This window comes from Papaver somniferum, chromosome 8 (assembly GCF_003573695.1).
Source record: "Papaver somniferum cultivar HN1 chromosome 8, ASM357369v1, whole genome shotgun sequence".
Taxonomy (NCBI): domain Eukaryota; kingdom Viridiplantae; phylum Streptophyta; class Magnoliopsida; order Ranunculales; family Papaveraceae; genus Papaver; species Papaver somniferum.
The window spans coordinates 137,899,341-137,919,585 of record NC_039365.1 but is presented as its reverse complement, the minus strand read 5'-3'; positions in this window follow the sequence as shown (position 1 = coordinate 137,919,585).

Here is a 20,245-nt window from a genome sequence, read left to right as displayed (position 1 = left end):
CCTTATTTTTTGATAATTGGTGTGCTGATTTTTCAATTGCGCAAAGACTTGGCATCACTAAAAAGGGTCCTAGTGATTTTAAGGCCAAAGTTAATGATATTATTGTTGATGGCTCTTGGGTTATTCCTCCAAAGACTAAGGCATTGATGTTACGATGCAATATTGATGTTGATAATCTTCCTCTTATTGGTGGGGGTGACGATTACAAAATTTGGGACTTGGACAACAAGGGTGTGTTCTCTGTCAAGTCGGCTAAGGCTGCCATCAGGGCACCTGTATAAATTTCTCCATATGCAGCTCTATTCTCGAGAAGTGTTGTGCATCCTACTTTAAGTGTTCAATACTGGAAGTTATTTAATAAGCAATGTTGCGCTACTGATGATAATATCATAAAGAAGACAGGTAGGGAGATGCCTTCTATGTGCCGCTTGTGCAGGGAGGATTGCGAAGATGTCAGCCATATTACTTGGCATTGCAAAATTTCTAAGAAGATTTGGAATTGGGTAGATGATATTTTTAATTTGAAACCGAATGAAGATCTTGTGGCCTCTTACAAGGTTGCAAAAGGGCGGAGTAGGATGATAAAGGATCTGTGGCTTGTTGCAAATCTTGCAATAGTTACGGAATTATGGAAGTTGCGCAATAAGGCTTATTATGAGAACATGCGAGTTCGATGGCTTGAATTTAAGGGACGGGTACATCAGGTAATTCGTGATAATTCAATTAGAATGAAGGGCCACATGTATAATGCCTTAGATGATTTGCGAATTTTGAATTTCTTTAGAGTGAAGCATAGATCTTGCAAACACTCTGTTCCAATAGTTACTTGGACGCCGCCTAATCCAGGTGAGCTTATGATCTGTTGTGATGGTGCATCACTTGGCAACCCGGGCCAAGCTGGTTCTGGTGTAGTTTTTCGTGATTCAAGCTCCGCAGTCTTGGGAGTTTTGTGCGTTGGACTGGGCTAGCAGACCAACTTTTATGCTGAAGTTTGTGCGGTTATCTATGGTGCAGTTGTTGCTCAAAGATGGAATATCAAAAATCTATGCGTCAGATCGGATTCGATGAGTTGCATTTTTGCTCTCCAAAAAGGAGAGTTTCCGTGGCAGCTAATGCAGAAGTGGAGAATGGCGAAGAGTTTTTACAACAATATTAGTTATGTTCATAGCTACAGAGAGGCTATTTTTTCAGCTGATGCCTCGGCCAAACAAGCTTGTTTGTTGGCTGAGGAAAATTATGAGTTTTATGAGGGTAGGCCAGGTTTTATTCATTCTATTGAATGGCCTGGAGAGTTTTATTTTCGTTTTAAATAGGTTTTATTGGCGTGCAGCCTTTTGGATTAGCGCTAATATAGCCTAGTCCCTGTACAATTTCGTTTTTTTTTTCTCTTTTTGTTGACCGAGTAAAAAAAAGTTATCTTCTGTCGTTTTTCTTTTATTTTAGACTTTTTTTTTAATAGGAAAAAGAAATTTTACTAAGATAGGAATCAAATGATTATACGAGCGATAAGTTGTACGGGAGCAATGATTGGATCATCGGCAAAATGCGCGATGATCGTTACAACCCATATCTCCATACGGATGACCCCTTTAGGACAATGGATACAAACTTCGCGATGATCAGTTTAACCCATATCAAAATACGGGAACAACAAAAGTATCATTGGTAGTATGCGCAGAGAGTTCATATAGAGATCAGATCGGTTATAATGTTTTATATGAACGATGATAATATTGCGCAGAGAGTTCAGATAGAGATCGGTGGGGGTTCTGAAGGATTATGTTGTGTCCATTGATCTGAAGGGGTCATCCGTATGGCGATATGGGTTGTAATGATCATCGGGCATTTTCCCGATGATCCAATCGTATTGCCCGTATGACTTACCGCTCATATTCCCGCCATGAATAATGGTTGATATTTCATGTTGTCATGTACACCAAAAGGACTTACGGGTCATTAAGAAATTTCTTTTAACCCCTAACGGTAGAGAGTTCCTTAGTTCGGCAATATGAAATGGCACGTTCATACGGGAGCAATATTAAAAAAACCTGTCCGTGTCTGAAACATTACAACTAAAATAAACTTGGATATTTTATTCGAAATCGGCATATTCATCTTCTCACAATCTTTAAACAAATAAATAAATTCATAAAAAATAAATTTACTCTCCAATCTGACATCCATGAGAAGAAGAAAAAATTACTCTCTAATCTGACATCCATAAACCCGCTCTTTCTAAGTGTGTAACTGTTAGACTTACACATGGTGGTCCGTATTTTTTAAATGCAAAAAATTTCGTGAACAAAGAATCTACGAAGTCATTTAAAGGTATTTAGATGAAAGAGGTACTAGAAAAGCTACTAGCTCAAGCTCATATGTTTAGTGTCTTTCAATATATTTTTTTTGTCATTTAGGGGAATTTTATTTCATCGTTGTAGGATAATTTCATCAATGTATGATGCCTGGTTCATGGTTTGTTATTCTCTATTTAAAAACATCATGATCCAACATAGTATCGTTTTGAATCCATACCCCAAGAGATTTATGGCATCTGAGTTCGATTGGATTTACAAGAATATCGTCAAAGTACTCCTTTGTGATAGGAGAATCTTTTATCAAAGAAGAAGATAATCATATTAAATTGTCGGAGTTGATTCCAGTTTACACCATCTTTTATCCCTTCCACGTATACAAAAACTGGGTATCTTCGCAGTTTATTGCTCTTTCTCTTCGAGATTTACTTGTAATTGATATCTTAAACTGTATTAGGGTTTTGATTTTCTTGTATTTTGTTGTTTTTGTTATTCTTGTAGGTTAACATATAATCATTATTTTTATTTTAATGAATTGGAATATGCTCCAACTTGTTAGAGAATTGCTCGTTCGAACTCGCATGCGTTGCTATCTCAAGCATGTTTGTCAAGTTTAGTTGTCAAAATTATATGTCTTGATTTCTAGACTACTTATACCTAAGTCTCGGACTAGGACATTTAAGTGTAGTTTAGCTCCAGACTCTACGGCGATCATCTTACGAAGACGAAGAATTACTCAAGGAACCGGTGGAACTTCATCCGACTAAAAGGTATGTTGAGACTTGATCAGTTTAACCCATATCAAAATACGGGAACAACAAAAGTATCATTGGTTGTATGCGCAGAGAGTTCATATAGAGATCAGGTCGGTTATAATGGTTCATATGAATGATGATAATATTGCGCAGAGAGTTCAGATAGAGATCGGTGGGGGTTCTGAAGGATTATGTTGTGCCCATTGGTCTGAAGGGGTCATCTGTATGGCGATATGGGTTGTAATGATCATCGGGCATTTTCCCGATGATCCAATCGTATTGCCCGTATGACTTACCGCTCATATTCCCGCCATGAATAATGGTTGATATTTCATGTTGTCCTGTACACCAAAAGGACTTACGGGTCATTACGAAATTTCTTTTAACCCCTAACGGTAGAGAGTTCCTTAATTCGGCAATATGAAATGGCACGTTCATACGGGAGCAATATTAAAAAAACCTGTCCGTGTCTGAAACATTACAACTAAAATAAACTTGGATATTTTATTCGAAATCGGCATATTCATCTTCTCACAATCTTTAAACAAATAAATAAATTCATAAGAAATAAGAAATAAATTTACTCGCCAATCTGACATCCATGAGAAGAAAAAAAATTACTCTCTAATCTGACATCCATAAACCCGCTCTTTCTAAGTGTGTAACTGTTAGACTTGCACATGGTGGTCTGTATTTTTTAAATGCAAAAATTTTCGTGAACAAAGAATCTACGAAGTCGTTTAAAGGTATTTAGATGAAAGAGGTACTAGAAGAGCTACTAGCTCAAGCTCATATGTTTAGTGTCTTTCAATATATTTTTTTTGTCATTTAGGGGAATTTTATTTCATCGTTGTAGGATAATTTCATCAATGTATGATTCCTGGTTCATGGTTTGTTATTCTCTATTTAAAAACATCATGATCCAACATAGTATCGTTTTGAATCCATACCCCAAGAGATTTATGGCATCTGAGTTCGATTGGATTTAAAAGAATATCGTCAAAGTACTCCTTTGTGATAGTAGAATCTTTTATCAAAGAAGAATATAATCAGATTAAATTGTCGGAATTGATTCCAGTTTACACCATCTTTTATCCCTTCCACGTATACAAAAACTGGGTATCTTCGCAGTTTATTGCTCTTTCTCTTCGCGATTTACTTGTAATTGATATCTTAAATTGTATCAGGGTTTTGATTTTCTTGTATTTTGTTGTTTTTGTTATTCTTGTAGGTTAACATATAATCATTATTTTTGATTTGAACTAATTGGAATATGCTCCAACTTGTTAGAGCATTGCTCGGTCGAACTCGCATGCGTTGCTATCTCAAGCATGTTTGTCAAGTTTAGTTGTAAAAACTATATGTCTTGATTTCTAGACTACTTATACCTAAGTCTCGGACTAGGACAGTTAAGTGTAGTTGATCTCCAAACTCCACGGCAATCATCTTACGAAGACGAAGAATTACTCAAGGAACCGGTGGAACTTCATCCGACTAAAAGGTATGTGGAGACTTGAACTTATCTATCACTCAAAAGTATACCTCTCTATCTCCTATTCTTGAGACAAAGTCGTATAAGTATGATAGTTTTCATACATACACATTTGTTATTTCGAGCCGAGTTTACTCGCCTATCTTTTTCTCGAAATATGTGATGGTAAGCTTTCGCTTTAACCACTTTTCATCTTAACCCGTGATGAAAGTCATGATGACGTTTCAATCTTGAAAATAGCTCTGATGACGATAGTTGTGAATGACGACTGTTATAACATTATAGAAGAATGTTTCAATGATTGAAATGTAGAGTTGAGATTACGTAACCAACTAAGGATATAAGTATATATAGTGTGTTCGCACATTAGTGTATAAATCCATATGCCGGAAACCAAGTGTGTGCATAAGTGTGCATACGGTATTGGTGAAGGAGACAGGTTGGGTACGCGTACCCGTACGGGTACCAGCGAAAGTTTTCAAACCGAAAATTTCTGCTGAGTTTGTAAATTTGAAAACTGTTAAACCAGTCACCTTAGGTACGCGTATCCACGGAAGTATTCGACCGAAAATTTCTGCTGAGTTTGAAAACTCAAATCCGGTAGCTATGGTGCACGTACCCGTACGCGTACCCAAGCTGGTTATATTTCTCAAATCGGAAGTTCATTGACTTAAAAAATAAATCAATAAGGAATGCAATCTTTGCAAACCTTGGCTATATTGTTCATGAATTGATTCAAGTGAATCAAACCGATTTTGTTTCTATTGTGTCTTGAAAAAGTGGGGGTACAACAACCTCACCCAATATATCGCTTAGCAATCTGTATGGACTAACTCCAATATACTTTCAAGATATCAACTAGACTCAATCTTAATAAAGTATATCAAAGAGTTGTATCTCTCTTTCTCGATTCAATTCTTACTCAACCAAATAGAAATCTGCGAGTCTAATTGAATACAAGAGAAATCACTTGAACGGTACCAAAGACCAATGTTCAAGTATCAATCAATGTAAATCAACAACCAAAGGTTGGATATTCTAAGTGATTGATTCAAACGCACAACATGTGATATTTCAATTATATAACAAGTATAATGCGGAAAAGAAATAACAAAGACACCAGAAGTTTTCTTAACGAGGAAACCGCAAATGCAGAAAAATCCCGGGACCTAGTCCAGATTGAACACACATTGTATTAAGCCGTTATAGACACTAGCCTACAACAAACTAACTTCGGTCTGGACTGCAGTTGAACCCCAATCAATCTCACACTGATCCAAGGTAGGGTTATGCTCATATGTCTCTGATCCCAGCAGGATGCTACATACTTGATTCCCTTAGATGATCTCACCCACAACTAAGAGTTGCTACGACCTAAAGTCGAAAACTTTAATAAACAAATATGTATCACACCGAAAAGTCTACGGTAATAGATAAATCTGTCTCCCATAGAAATACCTACGAGTTTTGTTCCGTTTTTTGATAAATCAAGGTGAACAGGAACTAATTAATAACCAGACTTATATTCCCAAAGAACAGCTCAGTATTATCAATCACCTCACAATAATCTAAACCGTATGATGGCGAAACTAGATATTGTTGAATTACAAACGATGAGACGAAGATGTTTGTGACTACTTTTATATCTTGCCTATCGGAGAAGTCAATCTCAAGTCAATCCTTACGATTGTACTTAGTACGATAGAAATAGTAAAATCAGATCACACAACTACGAGAAAGTAGTATCGGTCTGGCTTCACAATCTCAATGAAGTCTCCAAGTCGTTAACCTACAGGGTCTCCGTAGAAACCTAAGGTTAAAGTAGAATCGACTCTAGCTAATACAACTAGTATCACACAGGAGGTGTTGGGATTAGGTTTCCCAGTTGCTAGATTTCTCCCTTATATAGTCTTTCAAATCAGGGTTTGCAATCCATGTTAGCTTAGTAACAAAGCATTCAAAATTCACCGTTAGATGAAAACCTGATTAGATTCAAGCTAATATCTTTCAACCGTTAGATCGAAAACTTAGCTTGTTACACACAAATGAAATGCACGTTTTAGGTTTGTGTAACCGTACCCAAACATGTACATTTGTTGGTTTAACAGTAGTTAACCAAATGGTTAGCCATATGAGCACTTTCATATCAACCATGTTCTTCTTCACAATAACTAGTTCAAATTACTCAAATGAACTAGTTAGAGAGTTGTTCAATTGCTTAGATCTTATAGAAGTATACAAGACACAATCGAAGCAAAAACGATTTGATTCACTCGAATCGATTCATGAACTTTATAGTCACGGTTTGCAACTTGCATTCCTTAGTTAATATAAGTATAAGTTCACGAATAATCGTTTTTAAAAATAACCAACCTAAGTATGCGGAATGAGTTCGCGGACTTAAGTACCCGGAATAAGTTTGTAAAATTTTACAAACTCCAGCAGGTTTTCTCGAGAAGAGAACCTCCAACAGTTCGCGGACTGGGTTCACTGACTCTTGTTCCGGTTTTTCTGATCAACAAAGTACGCATACTTTGGTTCAAGGAATAAGGACTTATACATGTATGTGTTGCCACATAATGCTTATATCCAACAATGGTTATATAATCTAAACTCTCATTTCAATCCTCGAAACATTCTTAGAGGACGTTATATAGTTGTTATTCACAAACCATTTTTCGTCAAATCCATTTTCAAGTGATTGAAACATAATATGACTTTCATCACTAGGTAAAGATGAACTTGGACAAAGTGAAAGCTTACCAACACATATTTCGAGAAATAGTTAAGCGAGATAAACTCGGCTCGAAATAGCAAATGTGTATAATCAAAGTCTATATAGCAAAACGACTTTTGTCTCAAGATAGGAGATAGAGTAGATAGACTTTTGAGTGATAGATAAGTTCAAGTCTCCACATACCTTTTAGTCGATGAAGTTCCACCATTTCCTTGAGTAGTTCTTTGTGTTTTATGATGATCGACATGGAGTTCTTGAGCTCAACTACACTTTCTATCCTAGTCCGAGACTTAGCTATAGTAGACTAGAAATCAAGACTTATAGTTTTGATTACTAACATTGATAAACATGCTTGAGATAGCAACGTATGCGAGTTCGACCAAGTAGTGCTCTAACATGTATATTAATAAAGACTTAAGCAATTGAACAACTCTTCAACTAGTTCTTTTGAAGCCATTTGAACTAGTTGTGAAGAAGATGAATACGGTAAATATGAAAGTGCTCATATGTCTAACCATTGGTTAACTATTTGTGAACCAACTAAGTGTACACGTTTAGGTACGGTTACTCAAACCTAAATGAAATACATTTCATTTGTGTGTGACAAGCTAAGTTTCGATCTAAAGGTTGAAAGATATTAGCTTGGTTAAATCAGGTTTTTCATCTAACGGTGAATATTCAATGCTTTGTTACCAAGGTAACTTAGATTGCAAACCCTGATTTGAAAACTATATAAAGGAGACATCTAGCAACTGAAAAAACTAATCCCCACACATCATGTGTGATACTAGTTGGTTTTGCCAGAGTCGGTTCTCTTTTAACCTTAGGTTTCTTCTCGAAACCTTGTAGGTTAATGACTGAAAGACTTCATTGGGATTGTGAAGCCAGACGAAACTACTTCTCTTGTAGTTGAGCGATCTGATCTTGCCATTTTATATCGTACGAGTTCAATTGAATAATTGACTTGAGATTATATCTTCGATAGGGAAAGATAAAAAGAAAAATCACAAACATCTTCGTCTCATCGTTTGTGATTCCGCAATATATAGTTTCGCTGCCATACGATTTAGATTATTGTGAGGTGATTGATAATTCTAAGTTGTTCTTCGGGAATATAAGTCTGGGTTATCGATTGGTTCCTGTTCACCTTGATTTTATCAAAAGACGGAACAAAACTCATAGGTTTATCTGTGGGAGACAGATTTATCTATTATCATAGACTTTTCTGTGTGATACAGATTTGTTTATTAAAGTCTTCGACTTTGGGTTGTAACGACTCTTGGTTGTGGGTGAGATCAGCTAACGGAATCAAGTTTGTAGCATTCTGCTGGGAACAGAAACGTAAGGAGCGCAACTATACCTTAAATCAGTGTGAGATTGATTAGGGTTCAACTACAGTCCAGACCTAAGTTAGTTTGTACTACGCTAGTGTCTGCATCGGCTTAATACAGTGTGGTGTTCAATCTGGACTAGGTCCCGGGTTTTTTATGCATTTGTGGTTTCCTCGTTAACAAAATTTCTGGTGTCTGTGTTATTTCTATTCCGCATTATATTTTGTTATATAATTGAAATATCACAGGTTGTGCGTTAAGATCAATCAATTAGAATATCCAACCTTTGGTTATTGATTTAAATTGATTGACACTTGGATATTGGTCTTTGGTACCATCCATGTTTATCTCTCTAGTATTTGATAAAGACTCGCAGATTTCCATTTGCTTGAATAAAGATCAAATCGAGAGATTGAGATGTTAACTCTTTGATATACTTTTATCTAGATTGAGTCTGACTATCTAGTTGATTCTCTAGAAAGTATATTGGAGTTAGTCCATACAGATTGCTAATCGAAATATTGGGTGAGGTTGTAGACCCTCGCTTTTTCACAACTCATATAAAAACCTCTAAGCACAAATTACCACGTATCATTTTGTGGTATGTCTCGTATAAATTGAAAGATGTACATCTACTTATTAATTAGCATGTATCAATTTGTTACAAACTCTAACAACAACTTGTACACAAACTTTATTAATCTGACTAATTAGAGGCCCGCCACCGGAAGACAAAAGGTTCATTTTGAAATAATTTCAAAAAAACCTTAGCCAACTATTTTCCTTAATGTTAATTTACCGCTGATTAATTAGTGTTAATTACTTATTTTAGTTGTTACTTAACTATATAGATGTGAAACTAGTTAACGTTAATCAAACTTCAAAACATAAAATGAATGAAAAAAATATATAAATTTTGAAAGAACACCGACCCAGAATCGGTAGATAGAGCGTCACTTGTAAACTGATTCTGGGTTGATGTTCATCATCCACTAAGAACACCCAAAATTGGTCGATGTTTGTTTCTTTAAAAGCGATAGTCATAGAACAATCAGTAGTTGTTTAAGAGAATATACACGGATTTATGGACACTTTCATTAAGAAAAAATTTCATTCACTCATATTTTTAGGAGATTTCATTCATCTCAAATCAACCGAACTCGTTTTCGTAGGCATCATGGTTGCACTTAGCACGTGCAACAAGCCTTTTAACCACTAGGCGATCCTAGTGGACGAGTTATAGTCTCGTGAAGGTTTACATAGAGATCTACCCACAAAATCAACTCAAAAACTACTATAACTCTCAATCTCCATTGGAGGAATATCCGTCTGGATCAAAGAAACCCGACATAAAGTACATGACATACTCCGGAATTTTGGATATCATAAATTGATATCTTTCATCAAATGTGAATGCTTCTCCCATTTTCCTCCAAGTAGTGTGCTTTTACGGCTTCCTCTTACAAAAACATAAACATAAAATTACTTTGTTAATATTGTTTAATTAGAAGATCAAACAACTTTTTTAGAGCACTGCTCGGTCGAACTCGCAAGCGTTGTTATCTCAAGATTGTTTGTCAAGTTTAGTTGCCAAAACTATAAGTCTTGATTTCTAGTCTACTTATAACTAAGTCTCGGACTAGGATAGTAAGTGTAGTTGAGCTCTAGACTCCACGGTGTTCATCATGCAAAGACGAAGAACTACTCAAGGAACTTGTGGAACTTCATCGACAAAAAGGTATATGGAGACTTGAACTTATATATCACTCAAAAGTCTATGATCTATTCTATCTCCTATCTTGAGACAAAAGTCGTATTGCTATGTAGACTTCGATTATACACATTTGCTATTTCGAGCCAAGTTTATCTCGCTTATCTATTTCCCGAAATATGTGTTTGTAAGCTTTCGTTTTGGCCAAGTTCATCTTTACTCGTGACGAAAGTCATGTTGATTATTTCAATAACTTGAAAATCGCTTTGATGAAAAATAGTTTGTGAATAACAACTATATAACATCCTCTAAGAAATTTTCAATGATTGAAATGAGAGTTTTGAAACATGTAACCATCTTTGGATGTAAACATGGTGTGTTCTCACATTTGTGTAAAAGTCCAAAACCGGGAACCCAAAGTATGCGTACACGTACGCGTACTGGCGGTTGTTGGAAATCTGGGTAAGCATGCGTACGTCCGTGAATTTCTGCTGGAGTTTAAAAGTAAAAAATAAACTCAATCTGGTTACTTAAGTACGCGTACCCGTATGCATACTTAAGTAGGTTACTTTCTAAAATCGGTTTGTTCATTAACTAAAACATTTATATATTAAGGAATGCAATCTTTGCAAACCGTGGCTATAATGTTCATGAATCGATTCGAGTGAATCAACACCGATTTTGCTTCGATTGTGTCTTGTATACTTCTATAAGATCTAATCAATTGAACAACACTCCAACTAGTTCATTTGAGTCATTTGAACTAGTTATGGTGAAGATGAATAAGGTTGATATGAAAGTGCTCATATGGCTAACCATTGGTTAACTATTGTTGAACCAACTAAGTGTACACGTTTAGGTATGTTTACTCAAACCTAAATGAAGTTACATTTCATTTGTGTATAACAAGCTAAGTTCGATCCAAAGTTTGAAAGATATTATCTTGAATCTAATCAGGTTTTCATCTAACGATGAAATATTGAATGCTTTGTTACCAAGGTAACTTAGATTGCAAACCCTAATTTGGAGACCATATAAAGGAGAACTCTAGAAAATGGGAAACCTAATCCCCACATATCCTGTGTAATACTAGTTGTATAAGATAGAGTCGGTTTTCCTTTAACCTTAGGTTTTTCACGAAACCCTGTAGGTTAACGACTTAAAGACTTCATTAGGATTGTAAAGCCAGACCCAACTATTTTCTCTGTAGTTGTGTGATCTGATCTTTCTGTTTCTATCGTGTTTGGGTACAATCGTAAGATTGTCTTGAGATTTATATCTCCAATAGGCAAGATATAAAAGTAGTCACAAACACCTTCGTCTCATCGTTTGTGATTCCACAATATCTTATTTGGCTAGTCGATTAAGATTATTGTGAGGTGATTGATATTTCTAGGCTGTTCTTCGGGAATATAAGTCTGGTATATCAATTGGTTCATGTTCACCTTGATTTATCAAAAGACGGAACAAAACTCGTAGGTATTTCTGTGGGAGACAGGTTTATCTATTACTATAGACTTTTCTGTGTGATACAGATTTGTTTATCAAGTTTTCGACTTTGGGTCATAGAAACTCTTAGATGTCATTGATATCAGCTAAGGTAATCAAGTGTGTAGTATCCTGCTGGGATCAGATACGTAAGGAGCGCAACTGTACCTTGAATCAGTGTGATATTGATTGGGGTTCAACTACAGTCCAGACCGAAGTTCGTTTGTAGTAAGCTAGTGTCTGTAGCGGCTTAACACGGTGTGCTGTTCAATCTGGACTAGGTCCCAGGGTTTTTCTACATTTGCGCTTTCCTCGTTAACAAAACTTCTGGTGTCTGTGTTATTTCTATTCCGCGTTATATTTTTTTATATAATCTAAATATCACAGGTTGTGTGTTGAACCGATCAATATGTAAATCCAACCTTTGGTTGTTGATTTACATTGATTGATACTTGAACATTGGTATTTAGTACCGTTCAAGTAATCTCTCTTATATTCAATCGGGCTCGCAAATTATTATTTGTTTGATTGCGGATTGAATTAAGATATTGAGATATAACTCTTTGATTTACTTTTTATAAGATTGAGTCTAATTGTATAGTTGATTCTCTTGTAAATATATTGGAGTTAGTCCATACAGATTCCTAAGCGAAATATTGGGTGAGGTTGTTAGACCACCGCTTTTTCAATTGGTATCAGAGCAGGAAAACAAGTTTAAGACCTCATAAGTCTGTGTTTGTAGCGATCTGAATCTATGGACATAAATTCTATCTCCATAAACGTACCACAAGTCTTCGATAGCTCAAACTACTTGTGGTGGAAAATCGCTATGGGGGTTTTCTTCAAGCTCGTGATTTTCAAACATGGGTACATGTTGTTAATGGCTATGATCCTTCGGTTAATACATAAGGACATGTGTCTATACCTAAGGATATTGGTAGATATAGTCCAGAAGAAATCCTTGGTGCAAAGCAAAATTCTGACGGCTTAAATGCTATCATACATGCCATTTCCCTAGATCTTCAGCATCATGTGACTACTTGCACAAAGTCTAAAGAAGCCTGGGATATCTTAGAAACCGTATTTGAAGGGAATACCTATGAAAACGAAACTAGGCTTCAAAACCTAAATTCTGATTGGGAAAACCTTTGTATGGCAGATGAAGATTCATTTGATGAGTTTAATCACAAAGTGTCAGAAATTGTTAATGCATCTTTTGCTTTGGGTAAGACTATTTCTGAAAAGAACATTATTATGATGAAGATTCTCAGATCTCTGCCATCTAGATACGATTCTAAGAAGCATGCCATCGTTGAAGGAAATAATCTCGCAACTCTTTCCGGAAATACTATGGTTGGGAAGTTAAAGATCTTTGATCATGAGCATACATCCAAAAAGGACGTTGCTTTCAAAGCACAAAAGAACACTAAATTACTTGATAAAAGTAAAATTTTTTGCATCTCTGAAGATGATCTTTCTGAGGCTGATTCATCAGATGAAGATCTTGACAAGTCAGTCTCGTTGATCACAAGACAGTTTAGGGACCTTCTTTTGAAGAGAAGTAAACGGTTTTCCAGAGATAAACCCCATAGTGGTGTTCCTCCTAAAAACAAGGATAATGATGAAACTGATGATGAGGATATGCCTCAGTGCTTTCAGTGTAGAGGTTTTGGCCATTTTGCAAATGAGTGTCCAAATCGAAAGAAATACACAGGGAACAAAGTTGTAGCTGCAACTCTTGATGAAATGTACGACAACTATGATTCTAATGCGGACGAAAGTCAAGTGTTGCACTTTTGTGTGAAAATATTGATTTTGATAATTGTGGCAATATATACATCAATCTTGATATTCTTTCAGAAGAAATCTCAACCAATCTTGAAGGAAAAATTGATCTATCTGTTTCTATTGGAAACTCTTTTTCTTATTTTTCAGGTTCTACTATTTGTCTAGCTGGATACACATATCGGGCGTCTGAATCTTCTTCCAGGTTGACATGTCCTTATTGTTCTCTCAGAGGTCATGAGTTATCAAAGTGTTTCAAGTTCAAACACAAAATGAGATATGTCAACAAACTTCAACGAAGAGCGAATCGATTAGTAAACAAGCTAAAACTTGTGCAAAAATCATCAGAGGTATGTAAAAGCATCTCTTCTTCAAAGAAATTAGTTTCCAAAGAAAAGACTAGATCACTAGAAAGAAATTTATGGTCTAAACGCTATGAGAAACAGGGATCTATGAATTCCATTCGAAAAGGATATGATGGACAGATCATTGTTCACCCCAGCACAACTTAAATTGTGTTGGTTTGTGCATCTTGTCTCATGTGCCTGATCAAAAGAAACAAGATTTAGCATACCTCAGGCTTTAGGAAAAGAAAATTCTTCTAGTTTGTTTTGATTTTCTTTTTTCTATGTTTTTTCTCTGTGAGCATTGTAAAGTCTGGAATTCATACCGCTTTTCATATCTAATTGATATTGGAAAAGTCTTCACTGTTTAATCAATAAAAGAGGGTTAAATTAGACAATTCTGCCTTTTTTAGGGTAAGAGTTGTGCGTACATGAATCCTTTCAGTGTATAAAGGTTCCATAACCCTACATTCTTTTTTCCTTCTCTAAGAAACTCTTGTGTCATAAGTTTAGCTTGTAGAGCTTCTTCTGAGAATTTCCTCTCACAAACCCATATTACTATGGAGACTCAAAGCATCATAACTTCTGATGGGAAAGATGTTAATATGATTGCTAAGCCATCAATCATGAAGAAAAAAGACATTCCTCATGTTTACCCAAACTTGAAAAGAAAAAGGAGGAATGTGGGAAAACCAGTTTTCCCTTCAAATCTTCAGAAATTTTCTGGTGTTCTTGAAGAATTTAAGGAATTAAGAAAGGAAGTGCAGCAAATAAAGGCTTTTTTTTTAAGACTCTTGAAATTCAGAAGGCCCTGGTTCGGCATCAGTCAAGAAGTTTTGTTGATATCAACTCCTTTCTTCACGAACCTTATATCCCAATGGCTATTGACAATAAGGAGTTCAGGGACGATAAAGAATTTTTCAAAGGTCTTAATGTATAGGAAACTTCTTATGAGAATTTATTCTTATGTTTTAAGAAGGATAACTAGGGATTGGAATAGCCATTATTGTGAGTACACATAGCTATTTCCAACGATTTTCATCTTGCAATGTTTTTAGATTTATTTATTTAAATTCTAAAGTTTATTTGGAAGATGATTTTGCAGTATTAATCTGTATGGTTTCATATATTGCAAATTATTATGGGATATGTGTGTTTGCGTCCGTGAACTATAATTGTCCCATACGTGGTCCAAAGTTAAGTCTTTCATATGTCGATATGCAAGTATTGATAAAAGATTGAATAAACTTTTGACAAACAAAAGATAAGCCTATTATGTCATTATGAAAATATTGATGGAAGATAGGATAAGCTTTTATTTACAAAGATTAAGTCTATTATATGTCATTGTGCAAATAGTGATGAAGAATAGAATGAATCTTTGTTTATTCCGTAGTATTGATTTTCCCAGATCCATATTTTAGGTATTGTGCGGCTCCGTAAGTTTTCTTATATGAGCATTTTCAATTAAATTAATCATGGGATCTCTTGTGGTTAATTTAATTGAGATTTTTTTTAGATACAAATTCATATACTTATGAGATTTGTTAATGTCCAAAGAAATCTTCCTTTTCTTATGAAAGTAAGGTCGTTCTTGTTGTTCTTTCGGGAATGACATTTTATGGGAGGGAGTTCTTGATTGAACTTGTGCTTAATTGCCAAATCTTTGTGAGGATTGCGGCTGTGGAATATTATAGGGGTTATCTTGTATATTTATAAAATCCTTGATGAATGCATTTAGTTTTGATTTTGTTATTGCATCTAAAAAAGTTGATATGTGCTTTTCTTTCGGTCATGAAGTATCCCTATGGAAATTTCATTAAGATTCCACTAATTTTCGTACCTTTGCCAATTTTATTGACAAAAAGGGGGAGAATTGATGTGTAGTTCACACTACAAATACATATGGTTTTCGGATCATTATGCAAAGGGGAGTGGTTTTCACGTGAGATGAAGTATTGACTAAGGAGGAGTGATACATATCACCATAGTATTGTTGTCAAAGTTGTGATACAATTGAACTTTGATGATGTGTAATAATACTATGACATTGTATAACAATGATTGAGAGTTATTGTTTTCTCATTGTTATGGCTACGGATCTTCAACAACGATGATGTTGAACTGAACATCTTTAGAATCATTGGAGTACTTGGAAGTGACGAAGATTTCGAGTAATGTTGAAGAACCAAGGAGATCAAGCATTTGGATGAGAAGATACAAAATTTATTTATTTTGTATTCCAAATGTATTGATTGTTTCGTCACTAAAATTGACAACGGGGGAGATTGTTAGAGCACTGCTCGGTCGAACTTGAAAGCATTGCTATCTCAAGCTTTCTTGTCAAGTTTAGTTTCCAAAACTATAATTCTTGATTTCTAGTCTACTTATAGCTAAGTCTCGGACTAGGATAGTAAGTGTAGTTGATCTCTAGACTCCACGGCATTCATCATGCAAAGACGAAGAACTACTCAAGGAACTTGTGGAACTTCATCGTCAAAAAGGTATGTGGAGACTTGAACTTATCTATCACTCAAAGTCTATATATTTTATCTCTTATCTTGAGGCAAAAGTCGTATTACTACATAGACTTCGATTATACACATTTGCCATTTCGAGCCGAGTTTATATCGCTTATCTATTTCTCGAAAATTGTGTTGGTAAGATTTCGCGTTGGCCAAGTTCATCTTTACTCGTGAGGAAAGTCATGTTGATTATTTCAATAACTTGAAAATCGCTTTGAAGAAAAATAGTTTGTGAATAACAACTATATAACATCCTCTAAGAAAGTTTCAATGATTGAAATGAGAGTTTAGAAACATGTAACCATCTTTGGATATAAACATGGTGTATTCTCACATTTGTGTAAAAGTCCAAAACCGGGAACCCAAAGTATGCGTACCCGTATGCGTACTGGCGGTATTTGGAAATTCGGGTAAGCATGCGTACCCGTACGCATACTGGCGGAAAGTTCACGTTCATGAATTTCTGCTGGAGTTTAAAAGTGAAAAATAAACTCAATCCGGTTACTTAAGTACACGTACCCGTATGCGTACTTAAATAGGTTACTTTCTAAAATCGGTTTGTTCATGAACTAAAACATTTATATATTAAAGAATGGAATCTTTGCAAACCGTGGCTATAATATTCATGAATCGATTCGAGTGAATCAAAACCGATTTTTCTTCGATTGTGTCTTGTATACTTCTATAAGATCTAAGCAACTGAACAACTCTCCAACTAGTTCATCTGAGTCGTTTGAACTAGTTATGATGAAGATGAATAAGGTTGATATGAAAGTGCTCATACGGCTAACCATTGGTTAACTATTGTTGAACCAACTAAGTGTACACGTTTAGGTACGTTTGCTCAAACCTAAATGAAGTTACATTTCATTTTTTTATAACAAGCTAAGTTCGATCTAACGGCTCAAAGATATTAGCTTGAATCTAATCAGGTTTTCATCTAACGATGAATATTGAATGCTTTGTTACCAAGGTAACTTAGATTGCAAACCCTGACTTGGAGATTATATAAAGGAGAACTCTAGCAACTGGGAAACTTATACCCCACACCTCCTGTGTGATACTAGTTGTATAAGCTAGAGTCGATTCTCCTTTAACCTTAATTAGGTTTTTCACGAAACCCTGTAGGTTAACGATTTACAGACTTCATTGGGATTGTAAAGACAGACCCAACTATTTTCTCTGTAGTTGCGTGATCTGATCTTGCTGTTTCTATCGTGTTTGAGTACAATCGTAAGATTGGCTTTAGATTTATATCTCCGATACGCAAGATAGAAAAGTAGTCACAAACACCTTCGTCTCGTCGTTTGTGATTCCACAATATCTGTTTCGCTAGTCGATTAAGATTATTGTGAGGTGGTAGCATTCGGGAAAACCCTATATGCATAACCGCAATCGCACGGTGTCTAACTAGTAGACAAAGGCAAGTACGGGTCGAACCCACAGGGAGCGGTGGAAATACAGTAACCAATATTCCTAATCGACTAACAAATAAAAGATGTTTTTTTGATATTTTTAGAATTGTAAAAACAAAAAAATAAATTAAACTAATAAAACAAATCCAATGGGAAACTTGGTAACCAGGGTTTATAGTATCTGCCACAACTTCTATTCAATTACTGAAATGAAACATAATCCATGAATTATTTATCGTTCGTTCTATTGACAACACCTATTATATGTATTAGAGTCGCAAAAATCACTGGGACGCCTTAAGCATGGCACATCAAAAGATTAAACGGAAACATGCACCATCAAATTGCATTAGTGAGAAAGTTATACGAAACTAAAATATTGATTCACAACTATTACATGTCTCTTCGAAGCATGACCTATCAAAGATATTAACTCAAGCATGAAATTATCAAATAATGAGACAAAACTAAATTATGAACCTAACAATTACGCAAAAAGGTTATTGTAACCGGTGAAGCAACAATTCGTATCATCGTTAAATCAATAAATAAAATCATAGAAGTAATCTATTCAAATCATAATAGTCTTTTGCTCAATTTTATTCAATTAAAAATAGCCTAAAACTCCTTGTAGTTTCGACATAAACCCTAGATCCAAAAAGATTAGCAAGACATGATTATGGGTTTCTTAAAACCCATCAAAAGAAATAACAAGAGCACTGAAAAGAAGATTAAACCCCCTTGTAAAACTGTCACGACGTATGTCTTCTTTCACCTCCGTATTAGCCAATCCTCCAGCCGCCGAGCTCCTCCTCTCCGTCTGTCACCAACAGAGAAGAACCCTCCAGCTCTTCCGTCCGCCGGCCTCCCTTTCTTTTCTTTTCTCGAATCCAATATATGCAAGTGTTGTGTAGACTCCAACTAGGACCGAGCACGTCTTTGCCAAAGCCCATTCCAATAGGATAGCACCCATCTCCAAATTCAGACTTCGTCCAAATTTCGAATTCCATCATCTTCAGGCCTCTCTCGGCTACGGCTACAGCTAGTTCTACTTCCCGTCCGTCTAGCCACCAGCTGCAACTCTCCTGACCAGCTCTCAACTCCAAATTCAGGACAATAACAACTCCCAGTTCGAGCTACAGCAAACCCATCTTCACTTAACTGATTTCTGTCTGTCCAACTCTTGTCACCTTCATGCTCACCGGAAGCAACACCAAACTCCTGGTTCAACTGAACATCTCCTCCATTACGAATTCAACTCTAACCTCTTTGCAGTATGAACCACAGTACCAACTAGTTATCCATCACCAGCTCCTTCCCACGACAAACCATTTCGAACTCAATACAACACAATTGACGTTTGCAGGCCTTCCCATTTCGATTCACGACAACACCAAAGACAACCAATTCAATTCCTTGTTTCCTGACCTTACTCCACTGTACATCTAAGTCTCACCATTTGACTTCAGCTCCTTCCCAGGTAACCACAAATTTCCGTCCTTCTCCATTTGCGAGCATGTCGTCTTCGAAAAATCTTCATAGACTCTCCGTTGCCCCTTCAAACACGTACAACACTCTACTGCAACCTAAATAAATCAGCCTCCAGAAATCCCATCACCGGAAAAACCAACTCCATCTACGGCCGTGCAGTAACCACCAACAGACTTGAGCCAATACCAAGGTCCATCTTCTGAATCACGACCAACTTTGGTCGAGCTCACTAGCACCTACCTTTGTAACACACTCGAGACAACTTCTCTCAATCGAACACCAATCTCTTTCTTGTCAAACCCTGCACCCACTGGTAGTCATAGCTCAAACAAGCTTGGCCACAGCAGCAACTCAGTAACCATATCGGCATAAACTTGGACGACATAATATTCCCTTCTCTGTGTAGTCTTGAACACTGAAATGGAAGAGGCCACCAACTTGCTCTTTTATGTTTGGTAGTGAGCATAAAATACTGATGAAAATCGTGGAGGAGAAATGGCAAGCCGCCACTTTCACACACTATCGTACCAAACTTCATTTGTATCGGTACCCGGCCCACTTTCGTTTATTCTCTTTACTGTTGTGCTACATAGCTGTGAGATGAGCGGTGCCGCAACAAGAAATGACATTAACGCCATTTAAAACTCCCACTTTAGTCGTGTATTTCTGAGTGATCGGAATTCGCTTGTACTTTCAATAAAAATACTAAAATGATATTATTAGCCAAAATATCGAGTCCTAGCTAATATAAATATGGGTATAAAATGTGTCACATACGTGTTTATCATGAGGTGATTGATATTTCTAGGCTGTTCTTCGGGAATATAAGTCTAGTATATCAATTGGTTCATGTTCACCT